This window comes from Maniola hyperantus, chromosome 15, assembly GCF_902806685.2.
Source record: "Maniola hyperantus chromosome 15, iAphHyp1.2, whole genome shotgun sequence".
In the NCBI taxonomy this organism is placed as follows: Eukaryota; Metazoa; Arthropoda; class Insecta; order Lepidoptera; family Nymphalidae; genus Maniola; species Maniola hyperantus.
In genome coordinates this window covers 7,587,918-7,602,959 of record NC_048550.1, presented here as the reverse complement: position 1 = coordinate 7,602,959, position 15,042 = coordinate 7,587,918, and the positions used below count along the sequence as shown (strand labels likewise).

The following is a 15,042-nucleotide window of genomic DNA, read 5'->3' as shown; positions in this document are numbered from 1 at the left end:
TTTAATTAGAATCACAGCGGAGGGAAACAGGCTAATAAGCTAAAAGTACTTTTATAAATAAAGCCAGTCGCTGTTGTTCATTACTCGGTTTCTACTCTTAGTTCATTTGTTGCAAATATTTTAGCAAATTATAATTTTACTGAGCAGGTAAGTAACTTTTCAAAATAAAAAACGAAACAAAACTATAGACTTTGCGTATACATTTGCGAAGGTATGGTGTTCTCGCATGATGAAAATGACAGATTTACTTGCTCGCCGATGCTAAGTTTGTTGACTTGAAAACTTACTATGGTTGAGATCTATAGAACGTAAGTACTTTGACTTTGCTCAGACTAAAACGAGACAGATTTATGTCAGAGATATAACTTTGTCTCGTTTCAACAGTGTCTTAAGTTTGAGCAAAAGCTAAGTAGCCTTAGTCTACGTCCGTCTCCGTGATGCAAGCTATCTCTGTATTGTCTCTGTACCACGTCAAAATCGGTAAACCGCAAAGGGCTTTAAAAACTCAGTGCCAAGTTTTTAAATTTTCTGGAATAAAAAGTAGCAATCTATATCTACAGCGATACAATCCGTTTAACCAATTTTGTCGATTGGTTAAACGGATGTATTGGTATTAGTAAGCGGGTGAAAAGGTACGTAATATACAGACAGACACTTCCGCAGTTATAATATTACTCAGTAAACTTTTATAATGTAGACCAAAACACTACCACATGAGCACTTGTAACATGCAAATAATCCGGTTACATTCTCCGTTGGTTTCGAGATGTTATTCGCTAATCTCATTGGTGTAACTGAACACAAGTGTCGGTGTATGAGAGGCTTGGGATATAGCAAAGCGGATAATGGTGGGCTCTTGTTTTTGAGCTTGTTTTTAAAACATGACTAATATACTTTATATTCCTGTTAATAAAAATAAAGCCAAAAATAAGCCACCGGTATGAATTGTATATTAAGTCGGAAAAAATCGTCCCATCTGAGAGCTTTCTTGGCGTACGCTGCGTAGGTAAATATTTAAAATTACACGAAAATAATGTAGTGGAATAATTGTAAAATGTAATATTAGCTAAGACAGATCGATAGCTAAGCGGGCGGCCTCTCTTTTGCCATTTTTTCTGTACATATAAAATTGATTAAAAGTTTTTAGCAACATAAAAAGCTAATAAAGCATATAAGCTTAATACATTCACAAACATATCGTGTCTTAATTAAATTTCAAAAGCACATAAGAGGTCGGAAATTGCGACATAAATTTTAAAATTGATTTACTTAGCGACAACAGTGACATTAATGATATTTAAAAAAATTCTGCGTAAAAAAGTTTTATAGACGATTAAAATCGTCTCTCAGTGTGCGCGGCAGACAATTTAAAAGCCAGGTAGTTTTAATTAGCCAATAAATTTTTCCCATGAGCTCTATCATGTATGCACAATTTTATTTTATACCTACCTACCTACTCAGTGGACTGCGACTTCATTTAGATAACAAAATTAGAACTGAACTAACTAGATTTAATTTAAAATATAAGCTAAAATCCTATTACATTAACAAATTGTAACGATCCCCATTTTTGTATTAAATGTAATGTAATAAGTGCTTCTATATTATGTATTAAGAAGTAGACGGAATGACACACTTTTTAAACCTTCGTGGTTTTTTGCTGTGTCTAAATTGGATTTGTTAAACATTCTTTATGTTGGTAATTAAAAAAACATATATATATAACTCCTCTGCTTTAGAGTCTAAAGTAAAACTATCCAGAAACCTTAGTTCGGGATAGTAGCCTAGATCACTATTTGCAAAATCTTTTACCTTTTATTATAATACCTATTTTTATGATTCACGACTAAAATATAATATTTACTTCGGATAAAAGTCGTATGGTTCTATAGTGTAGGGAACTCAGGGCTTATGTACATTAGCCCTGTCATGTAGTACGTATGAACGGGCAGATGTCAATAATACCTATAGGTACGCTAAAATACATGATAGTTACAATGCTACACGTAGGCTGGATTCTGTAGTCAGAGCAATGACAAAGTACGGTCTACTGCCTTCTAGAACTCTTGTATATACCTCTAGGCGACCTCCCTGGCGCAGTGGTAAGCGCTGTGGTCTATGTTATATGGTATTAGTGGAAGGTCCCCCGGGTTCGATTCCTGGCAGGGGGGGTTTGGAATTTTATAATTTATAAATTTCTGGTCTGGTCTGGTGGGAGGCTTCGGCCGTGGCTAGTTACCACCCTACCGGCAAAGCCTTGCCGCCAAGCGATTTAGCGTTCCGGTACGATGTTGTGTAGAAACCTAAGGGGCATGGGTTTAAAAAAAACTGCCATACCCCATCCAGTTAGCCCACTTCCATCTCAGACTAGGCTTCCATCTTAGAGATTGCAGTCAAGGGCTAACTTGTATCTGAATAAATAAAAATGTAGCTGTAAATGCTACAAAAGTAATGTCAATATAAACTGTACCTACGAGGTACCTACAGACTGTTTAATGTACGACTACGTCAATGTAATAAGATAGCAAAAAAGTCTACAAGCACGTTCCATTACCCGTCGCACAAATGCAAAAAGAGCTATCTCAGTTTGGGGCGCGCCGCGCGGCCTTGCGCTGGCGCCGGTCGTCGCCCGCGCCGCCCTCGGCCGCCCCCCTATAAATAAATTCACGGGACAAATGCACTCTGCAACATATTTTCAAAGCTATGACTTACCTCCTTCTACGACGCGGACACAAATCACGTAAATTTAGGTTTTATTTTCCCTGGGAACACTTTAACTTTCCGGGACGAAACTAGCTTATGTCCTTCCATGAGATGCAAAGTTCATCCTAAACGGTTAAATAGATGGGCCGTGAAAAGCTAGCAGACAGACAGGCACTTTCACATTTATTAGTGTAGATTAAGTTTATAAAGTTAAATTGTTAGGTATTTTACATTACAATATATCCTTCATCAATTGACAAGTTGAACATACTTTAGTCACCACTCTTTAAGTAGGTATGACGTAAACATTAGATAAAGATATCGGTCTACCAAATGTCATTGTACTTTGCACGGTAGGAAGCACATCCTTTAATAAAAACAAATGCCGTAATGTAATGACGCTAGATACATAATGTAATTAATTCATGGACGTCAATTATGTGTTTACAAGGACCATACTTTTTATTATTATTTTATTATTATCTTATTCTACACGCCTCGAAAGCGACGATGGCGCGGCGGCGGATATATTTAGCTCATATTGACATAATTTATTTTAATGTATTAAAGTATTGATTTTTTTTAATTCAGATACAAGTTAGCCCTTGACTGCAATCTCACCTGGTGGTTTTAAATACAATTTCTTTAGATTTAACTAGCCTACGCTCGTAACTTGGTCGTGTAAGGCTAGCGTGAAACGCATCAGGTAACTTTTCGACGAATTTATGTTAAAGATAGCTTATCACCCCGACTTCGTCCACGTGGACTACACAAATTTCAAACCCCTGTTAGGGATTGAATTTAGAAAAATCGTTTCTTAGCGGATATTTACGTCATAATAGCTATTCAGCCCGCTCCGTCCAGTAGTTTGAGCTGTGCGTTGATAGATCAGTCAGTCAGCTTTTCCTTTTACACACACACATATATACTATATAGATTTAATCTTACTTTAGAATGAAAATTAACAATGAACATAAGGAAACAACAATTTCACCGCCATTTCCTGTGATTATCAAGGGACATTCAATTACTTAATAAGTGGAGAGTTGAAATTTTCACTCTGAGCCGCAAAGCCTTAGGTCACCAGAAAAATCACTCATTCCCATTGACTTATATATTACTTGGTATGGACAGGGCCATTGAACAAACAAAATGGCACCGACTCAGTGGTGCTTTAGCACCAATGCAACCTCAGTGACGTCTGGATTTCAAACGGGTCGTTCATTAGTATCTAAGAGGTAATTTATTTGGTTCCAAAACCGTGAAAAATTTTGTTCGCTTGGGCATATCTTGTCATTTATATCGATGCTCTATCCTTTTATGGTACACACAAATCACAAATTTATCAACTTCTATCTACTCTATAAGAGTCGCTTTTCCTTAATAAGAGGATACGATTGAGCTTATTTGATTTAAAAAGAACAAATCAGTTGGAAGGAAAACAATTAATCTGCCCATTTCCCCCAATTAACGAGGGACAGGCACAAATTACTCAAGCATCCGCGGTATATTGGTAGAGTGTCCGGAATCCGGAAACTGGGTTTTCCCTTCAGGGTTGCGACACGCAAATGTTTGTGGTCATTTATTTCTAACAATATATTTTATCTACAAACTAGCTTATGCCCACGACTTCGTCCGCGTGGACTACACAAATTTCATACCCCTATTTTACCCCTTTAGGGGTCCAATTTTCAAAAATCCTTGCTTAGCGGATGTAGCGAAAAGACAATGCCCATTCAAGTATGAACAAATGTACTGTCTTCAAGATTTTTGTGTCACCATCAAATCAAATTCTATCTGTTCAATGACATCATCAGAATATTTGTAGAAAAAGTTAACGAAAACGGTTTCCGCATTTCAGAAATATTAACCATAAAAATGTCAATTATGTGAGGTTAGGTTCAGCTAGAAAGTAAAAAAGTCTTTATAGACTTAATAAAACAGTCAGTTTCAGATTTTTAATCCTAAAACAAATATTTCTGAAACTTATTGAAAAATTATGTTTTTATTTTAGCTTTAATAAATAAATAAAAAAAATTAAGGTACAATGCTTCTTGTGAGAGTACTGTCCATGGGCTTACTCCTTTCAGCCCGATGAGTCCAGTAGTTTGATCTGTGCGTTGATAGATCAGTCAGTCAGTCAGTTAGCTTTTCTTTTTCATATATACAGATATGCTAATGTTAAAACTTTTTAGTCTTATAATAAAAATAAAACATATCTAATTAATAAACAGGCACTAGGTCCCACAGACCGACGCGATTACATATGTTATAAATTTTCACGCGGATATAGGAAGGTTAAAGGTTGAAGACGTATAGAACTGAAATAATATTTAATAATACCTTTGTTGTTACGGGAACAACTTGGGCTACAAATTTTTTCAACCATTAAAAAGAAAAACAACTACACCATTTACAACAACTGTTAAATTTTAATAGGCTTAATCGTATATTTTTGTGAATTTTCAATGAGAGAGTGTTTAGTGTAAACGCACCTAAGTTATTTGCATACCTAATTGTTTCTGCGCTACCGATTAAAAGCAATATTGTAGTATAAAGATATAATTTACGGCATAAATAAGACAAACACGGAAGTTAGTATCAGCGGTGCATAATCTTATACGCAACCACAATATGTACCGCAGAGTGCGTGTATAATACGTGCAATAGGTATCTAGTACCTATACCTTAGAAGCAACGCATAAGGAATGCAAATTAAATAATGATAGGCTATTATAACATTATAACATTTAGATAAACTTACCTGTGTTAAAACTTATAACCCCCACTACCAGATGAGATAGTTGTAAAACTAAGTAATGTGATTTGATTATACATATTTAAGAAAGTTCATAAAGAAAAATATAAAATATGTACATACCTATTAAACGAGGTCCCACCCGATGAGTATAGCAAATTATGCAGGTGGTAGGTATCGTGATTTTTTTCATCTGAATATTTTCCTTTGTAGCGGCAACAAGTTTCTAATAGTGCTAAATCTCAGCTTTGCAGCCGCAATTAAAATGACTAACAGACAGACAAATGAGCAGGCGAACTGGACGAAACCATTTACCATGGAACCGTAACGAATATATAAATGATCCATCCCTTTCAATTAGCGATTTTTATAAGCTCGAAATAATAATATTTTTTTTAAAATTCAACAAAACTTTACCTATTCATCAATACCATAAAGTAATCTGCTTGATATTAAAGGTATTAATTCAGAAAAAGGTAAGCGAACGTTTTGTAAGTAGGCTTCGTGGGGCTTAAGCGAGCGTTTGAAAGAGTCTATTTCCAACACGTTTCAAAGAACCTCGAACAACCATCAGTGGGAGCAAAGGTCGGTAAGCGTATTCTGTGAAATCGATCGTCGCTTGTCATCGGTATTTACAAACAGGCATTCAATTGACACAGGAATTCCAAACAGTGCCGCGTTATTGCCTATGAAATTTTGGTCTTTGATGGGAAATTTACGAGAAAATTCAATTTGTATTGAAATTGTTACAAGATAAAGCTCTTTTATATGCAATGTTTTCAGGATATTTTCTTTATATCATATAAATGGTATGTTGAGTTTGATGAGATCTATTGTTGAAAACAATTCGATATGAAATAAGGAGAATATTGCAATATATGTAGTTTCTGCCTATGGAAAAATAAGAGAGAATTGTTCCGAAAAAAAAGCAAGCTCTACTCTAGTATAATATATAATATGCGTGGTTAAAAGATTGCCGTATATTTTGTAAACAATGAAAAACGCGTGTAGAGCAATAAATATGGTAATAATAATGTCTGGAGACACGCGCCCGTATGGAAAATGTTACTTATGACAACGAGCGTTATAAACCAGATTTTCCGGTTATTTTGTTCATAATAAGGTATGTTGGATTTCGTCTTGGATTATTTATTTGTTAAACTTTGACCCACGACTTCGTCCGCGATATATAAATTTATAACCTCATATAGCACTCAGGGATAATGGAGTATATTAGTGAAATAATTTATGAAATCGGATAAGTAGTTTCGGAGATGTAAGTCCTGCATTCAAACTTACAAACTTTGCTTTATAATATTAGTATAGATAGCTGTGTGAAAGCTCTCCATATTAGGTATGTCTCTTGATATTGTAATTCTTCCATGTAAGAACTATTGTTAAAAAAGCGTATTAGTAACAAGAAGAATTTTGCTTTAACAATATGAAGTATTTACAGTAGCCGGTAAGAAATATTGTACTTACATCGACCTTTAGAATGAGATTTCGGCTTTGTAGAGCGTTGTCTCTGGCACTCATACCTATGTGACGTTTTGTTGGTTTCAACCACTTCAACGATAGAGACAACGCTCTACGAAACCGCTATCTCTTTCTTAAGGTCGATGTACAACATTTTCTGCCGCGTACTGTAATTCTTTAGATGGAAAAACACGAAGGACTTGCCCCGGAAAAAAAGGAAGGTGCTCACTCTAGTATAATTTATATGAAACAAGCGTGGTTAAAAGATTGTCGTATATTTGGTAAACAATGAAAAACGCGCGTCGAGCGGTAGGTAAATATGTTAATAATATCTGGAGACACCGCCCATCGGAAGATTTATGGTTCCTGGGGCTTTTTGTGAAATTCTCGCTTTAAGACGATCAGTGTCAGTGTATAAATGAATATTCATTAAAGATTACACAAACTGATTTTGCTGAAGTTTCGCAGTTTCGGAAACATTCGCTGGATAGCTATAACATGGCTAGAACGTAATAAACATTACTAAGTATATTATGCCACTTGGCCAGCGTAGTGGACTATGACCAAACCATTCTCTTTCTGAGAGGAGACCCGTTCTCAGTAGTGAGCCGGCGATAGGTTGATCAGGATGAATTTATATTGTACGGGAGCGGTGTTCAGGCTCGACCGTACCAAAGGGGAGATCTCCCACTGAGCGGTTGGTTGTGCTCGGTAGCGCCAGCTGGGCCGACGGTTATGTCTTGAAACTTCTATATATAGTCCAGATTGCAGAAAACTCCGTTAGTGCGATTACTATCGACGGTACATTTGTTCGGGACTACGTCATCGATTGAACAGCGCCATATAGTTTCTATTGTGGTAACCGCCACAATATAATTCATGTATTGGATCATTCTATGTGAAAGTAAGACAGTTCATCTTTAGGATTGTTAAGAAGAAGAAGTGGTACCTATGGTCTAAATACTATAGTTTTTCAACTGACAAACTTATCAATATTATAACTGAATAAATAATATAGCTGAAAAAGTAAGTAGGTTTTTGAATCTTTGAGGTGTCTTTTATTTATAAATAATTAGACAATGGCCTTTGTCCACATACAGACAAAGACACCATCTCCGGAATGCAAGCTATCTCTGTAGGTACCTTTTGTCATAATCGGTTAAATGGATAGTCGATAGACCGTGAAAATCTAGCAGATAGACCAACACTCTTTCGCATTTATAATATTAGTGTGAATTATTATTTCGAATAAATTAAAATAATATTCCGGTATTATAAAATACCTTGGCATATCCCAACTCCCATACAAGGCGCGAGCGCTCAACAATCAACATTTGCACACATTAGCGAGTTTTCCGCTCCATATTATGCGTCTCGTTTTGTGTTTAGAATGCTTCCTTTGTACATACCGTCTAAATTAATTATAAACGCCAGCCACATGATTCATACAACCGAATTATGCACATGTTTCCTTCTCGAAAACATTTGCGGAGTACATCTGTTTTGTGGAAATTCGGAAAGTTATATCGTGGATTAAGGAAAAGCTAATAAAAGGTAGGTACAGAAATCCTTTGTGAGGCTGAGTATTTAGTATGATTCCAATTTTTTTTTAGAATTTAACAAATTTAATTGTGTAATAAATAACATACAGTCTTTTTAAGCTAAAGCTAGATGAATTCCTTAGTGACAAAATTGGGAAGCAACCAGCTGAGTTTTCAGTTGCCCACAAGATGGTGTAGTTGTATTGTTACAAATTGTAACTGTTTATGATTTGAAAACAGCAACTGCTGCGTTTCTTGGCAGTTCTTCTCAGTAGAACCTGCATTCCGAAACGCTGGTCGCACACGTAGCATAAGAGACACTAGTTGTCCTATAAATACTCGTAAATAAGTAAATTTTGATTTTGATTTGAAAGAATACAATATGTCCTTTGCACTTAGCATACGTATAGATGTCACAAAACACGCCGCGTAGGGAAACGTGATAAAATGTTTGGCCGTTATAAAATTCTCTTTACACGAGAGAATACTCCGCAATTCATTTCAGCGTTCGCACACATTAACGCGTATTCTCTGTTCTGCTCTACATTTTGCGTCTCGTGTTATGTTTAGAATGCTTCCTTTGTACGAGCGTCTAAATTAATTTTAAGCGCCATCTACATAATTCAGAGTGCCGTATAAATAACCTGGCTTCCTACGTGAAAACATTTCGCTAGTCGGCAGTGACAATAATTTTTACATCTGCTTAGTGGATTGCTTGAAAGTGATAAGGAATCGCACAGTGTATGTTGGTGTGTATGTTTTTACTCTTTCACGCAAAAACTACAGGACGGATTTAGCTGAAATTTGGAATGACGATAGATTATATCTTGGATTAACATATATGCTACTTTTTATCCCGATAAAACGTAAATCCACGCGGATGAAGTTGCGGGCATCAGCTAGTGGATTTATATAATTTCGACATTATAAAGAAAACCAAAACTACAAGAATTCGTTTTTGTACAGTTATCTGTGACTGAATACTACAAACATACCTAATAACATAACAAATGCCAAAAATATTAACTGTTTTCTCAGAAAATGTAAAATGTATACGTTTGTTAAACATTATTTTGTAATTGATTTCGCCGCTAGAAGCGATTGTTGATTTTGGAAAATACATAATGATCTACATATACTGTTGAAACATAATATACCTGTTACCATAATATACCAGCTTTGTCGTAGCCTTATAAAAATAGATGTGAAAATCGTTTAATAAAACATACGGCTCGAAATCTCTGGGTTCACTTAAACAGTCAAGGCATCAAATATTTACCAAACGGATCAGTTTACATCGACGCTATGGCTTACGAATGCCTACTAAAACAAAACTGAAATCACCACCGGCTCAGGGAAAACTCCATTTACACAAACCACAGACTGTCTTGAGTAAAATATTAAATGAGTCGTGGGATTTGCTCCCAGACCTACCCTATGGTGGCCACATAAGAAAATTCTCTTTTGAAATACCTAGGTATATTTTAGATTTTCCGATTGGTTTTCAGTTGCATTTTTTAATATTTTTGGTTAAGTATAGTGGTTTGAGAAGAAAATTTTCACAGTTTATGTATAAAACTAACAATTTCAGTAGCTGCTTTCTCTATACAGCTCTTAAGTACTTAGATTTTCGTCAACCTTTTCGACAGTAGTAAAGTTATAAATTATTATACAACAAACTTTTTTGAAGAATCCGTCAGTCCATTGGTGATCCGTCAGTCCATTGGTGAAAACAGTATGAAAATCCATTTAGCAGTGTCTGAGATAAATGCCAAGTCAGCACCGCGTGAATGAAAAAAAAACTCCTTTGTCAAAATTCTCAAACGTATAAATACTAGTACCTACATGATGATCACAAAAAATATCACTACAAGATTTTCTGAATGGACACCTTTATTGTTCCGTCTGTTATCCAATACAATAAAGCTCCTAGGTGTAGAAAGTAATATAATTATCATCATTGTCAGCTTATATACAATCACTGTTATACATAATATAACAGGCCTATTTTAGCCAACATTCTATAAAATATCCTCGGTCATAGGAATTTCTCGATATCATTGTACGACTAATTGCGGGATGCTCTACAAACCAAGACGCGGTTTCCTTTCGACTCCAACGTTCATCGGTCCTCAGAAAGTAATGTGCTTCATGACGATCCTGAAAATCCCCGAGCTAATGGTGACCTAAGTACTTAGACCCGTGCACTGCTACCGACCAAGTTTAATATTTGATGAGGCGTATCTCATAATTGCGATATGATGCGTCTGCGTCTACCAAATTCAAAGGGCCCCTGAGAAAAAATATTGAAAAGTCCCGCGACTCCCACCGAACGCTAGCTAAGTTAACGGTTTATTACGAGGCCCGAAGACGTTAGCGCCTATAAATTTAATGTTTGTTCACAATGGCGCTATAAAATGTTGCAATAATTCTAAATCCCGTTGTTTTTCTTTAGGATTTAAAAGAAATACTTTACAGTCGCAATCCGACTTAAGGTCTTGCAGAACAATTTTTTCGACGTTCAACGGTGTGTGCAAAATATACGAGGAAAATGTTGTGGTAAAGTGCAGGTATATTGGCCTGATTCTCAAAAACACACTCGAACATTGTTCGAATGCTAAAAGTTATTAATATTTCAGTTCCATCAAAAAGCTCTTTGAATTCATAAATGTATATTTGTCTATAGTAACAAAATCGTTTTATACAAATAAAACATAAAAATTTGTGAAGAATTTCTTACAGTGAGTATTGCGTTTTGTGTTGAAATGTACTGTGCGAAAAGCACAAAAATATAGTTATTATAGTATCATTTTGTATTGATCTGATTCTAATAAAATTATCACACGAATGGCTGTAGATATGCCGCACGATTATAATTATTATCTACAGAAAACAAAAATAATTAATATCCTATACATATATCCGAATACGTCGAGAATCCCCTTTTTACTCACAAAATATCCTTTTCAATTCAATTTCATGACAATTTTAATTAAAATAAACACCTAATCAGTGAGTTCTGGAATAACATTAAAACCGTATTTATCATATTTAATTCCTAATAATTATACAAAACAGTGCACATAAACTTGGAGTAACAGTTAAAAGTTATTTATTTAAATGGAGTAATTGCCATAAGCTTCGTTTAAATTGACTTGTACTTTGATACGTTGAAGTGAGAGAGTACGCACGGCTGCTTTCAATTAAGGTAGTGGTTAGTGGTATGATCATAAATCTTGTGAAAACTGCGGAAGTAACAGCAGCTTATTATACTCGTATTATATATACTTTGGCTCACGAATAATTACATGTAGACAATATACATGCGAGTTATAACTTCCAGTTATACACTCGTGTAAATATCATTAAATTTATAAAAAGAACATTATTTTCTTGCAAATTGTATTATTTATGTATATTTTTGGCACACAATATTTTATTCTGGACGTCTAGACATATTCGCATTACTTTAATCGCTGTATTGTCTAGATCATTTTATGTAAAAGCCTAATTAACATGTGTTATTACTGAATGAATTATCATAAAAACCAACACTAATTACTATAGAGTCGTCTAGTGAAGCTGGTAGGGACATATAACAGCAAAAACTTAGGTCATGTAAACTTGTGTATTCCTTATTATAGGAATATACAAGATACGTATTTGACATAATATTTTCTTTTAAATATTTAAATATCAACTTTAAAACGCGTAAAATTTAACTCATCATGCGCATTTTAACTTTTTGTCAAATTCATGCCAAAAAATATATGATTTTAGTCCTTATTTTATAGGTGAACCATACATTTGACATGACAGTTGACCCATAGAGTTAAAATTACGCGTGAGGAGTCATTTTGTACGGACTATACATAATTCTATGCATTCATCCTGTTTCCTGCTATGAAGGTTCACATCTTTTTCTATATACAAAAATGAATCGCTGAATGTGTTACTGATCGCAAATCTCGAGAACAGCTGAACCGATTTCGCTAATTCTTTTTTCATAATATTCCTTGAAGTACGAGGATGGAGATTTTTTTTTCAAAAAATCCTTAAAAAGAATCGACTGTTAGGCGGTACGAAGTTCGCCGGGGCAGCTAGTAGCAGATAAAATATTATTAAAAATCTAGGAGGTTATAAAACAGCAAGTGGCGTTTTCCATAGTGTTACAGGATTCAAAGAGTAGGTAACCACTACGTTGTACAGGATTGTTAAAACGTTAAAAAATCACTTTCAAAATCCTTTAGATAAATTCTATGTCATGTATTAATTGGATTTTGTAAACGGTTAGTATTTTCCGTTTCTTACGAAAATTCTCTCAACTCTTATAATTGTCTCGGGCCGTTTACGTTCACAAGAATAATTACGCAGTGTTATTTTACAGAATAAGCGACGCCATTCTCACGATTGGCAAGCTCAATCAAAGTTCTGATGCTGTTATGCTAAGACGGATTTTAGATGAATTCTGGCCGATTTGCTTTGTAAATACCAAGTTCTTAATTGTAGGTCGTCGTAAAAAGAAAAGTACTGAATCACTGTGACTTATTCATCAATATTCAGCCCAAACCCTTGGATCTAGAAAGCTGAAATCCATCCATATATTGCGTACATATATATCTATATATATAAAAGGAAAAGGTGACTGACTGACTGACTGACTGAATGACTGACTGACTGACTGACTGACTGATCTATCAACGCACAGCTCAAACTACTGGACGGATCGGGCTGAAATTTGGCGTGCAGATAGCTATTATGAACTAGGCATCCGCTAAGAAAGGATTTTTGAAAATTCAACTCCTAAGGGGGTGAAATAGGGTTTTGAAATTTTGTAGTCCACGCGGACAAAGTCGCGAGCATAAGCTAGTTATTATTATAAGGAGTGTCTGTCGGCTAGCTTTTCACAACCCAACCCGAGCCGAACCCGAAAATGACGACCTCCCTGGCGCAGTGGTGAGCGCTGTGGCCTTATTAGTGGGAGGTCCCGGGTTCGATTCCTGGCAGGGGTTTCGAATTTTATAATTTTTAAATTTCTGGTCTGGTCTGGTGGGAGGCTTCGGCCGTGGCTAGTTGCCACCCTACCGGCAAAGCCGTGCCGCCAAGCGATTTAGCGTTCCGGTACGATGCCGTGTAGAAACCAAAGGGGTATGGGTTTAATAAAAACTGCCATACCCCTTCCAGGTTAGCCCGCTATCATCTTAGACTGCATCATCACTTACCATCAGGTGAGATTGCAGTCAAGGGCTAACTTGTATCTGAATTAAAAAAAACCCGTCTGTTCAATCAATTTTGACGCATTTTTGTACAAAGTTTGTTTGTATCCCGGAATAGAACTTAGGCTAAGACTGAGACTTAGGTCTCGGAAAAGAGTTCCCTAGAACTTCCAACTAGGAAAGTTGGAAACCTTTTAATGGATTTTCTTTGTTACTGCGAACTTCTGGAACATACAACTATTTTCATCTCCGTGACATTTTGGTACAAGTTTTGTAACATTTTAGAGTTTAAATCTGGGTTTATTATTAAGTATGGTTTAAAACTCTTGTTTCAGCTATTTCTTATTCATAACTTTTCCGTTTTTAGGATTTCGTAGTAAAACAAGAAACTCTTATTAGTTTCGTCCAGTCCGTCTGTCTATCCATTCATAACTAACAGCAAGTGTAAAAAGAAACGTATATAGTAAATCTATAGAAACTTAATAGTTCGCACGTCCTGATTGATAATGAAATTCGTATTGAATTGCACTGAAAATATTATGTAAATTTCAAAAAAAGGTTTTTCAGAACAGGTACCTTCAGAACATGAAAATCAGGCAGGTACCTGCAACGCAAGCTGAAAATATGTGTATTAAATTATTATTACACATGACTTGACATGCACACATTTACACAAACTGTAAATTCGTCTATTAGCGCTAAAATTACAACCGGAACAATTAATTAAAACTTCATGCCGATGGAAGTGTTTTATTAATACATAATATACTATATTAAGTATGTAATGTAAATATAGGTAACTGTACAGCTGAACCTGCGAGTAATCTGCTCTGTTTAATTATACAATAATAATTATACGTCAAGTGTTAACTTTGCTCTGAAAATATATTATTTTAAAATAAGTACTAGGTATGCAGTCAGTCGTTGGAGAACCAGAGTAACCTAGCTAAACGGGTTGCGGACCTGAAGTAGCAATGGGCAGAATTCATAATTTGATAAAATGATAGAGGGGGTCCCAAGGTGCTAGAATGGCGACCTCGCACCGGAAAGTGCATCATTGGAAGACCCTCACTAGGTGAACAGACGGCATCAAACGAGTCGCCGGGAGCCACTGGATTCAAGCGGCGCAATATCGTGGCGCATTGATTGATAAGTATAGAATTAGTAGACCGTGGCGTGTGGAAGTCCTTGCAAGGGACTGAATTCCAGCTGTGGACGTCTATCAGTTGATAATATTGATGATGCAGTGTATACAACTTATGAAAATTTAAGTTTGCAACAGACGGGTAACTAATTAACTACCTAAAGTGTAAACCTCGTACTCGTTGAAAAGAGCAACCGCTGAGTT

At 35.6% G+C, this 15,042-nt stretch overlaps 1 protein-coding gene across 7 annotated transcripts in view; it reads right to left on the bottom strand.

The window, feature by feature from the left end:
- Nucleotides 1-15,042, bottom strand: part of shep (alan shepard) — a 202,947-nt gene that overhangs the window by 60,458 nt on the left and 127,447 nt on the right. The gene's annotated exons all lie outside the window — the stretch shown is intronic.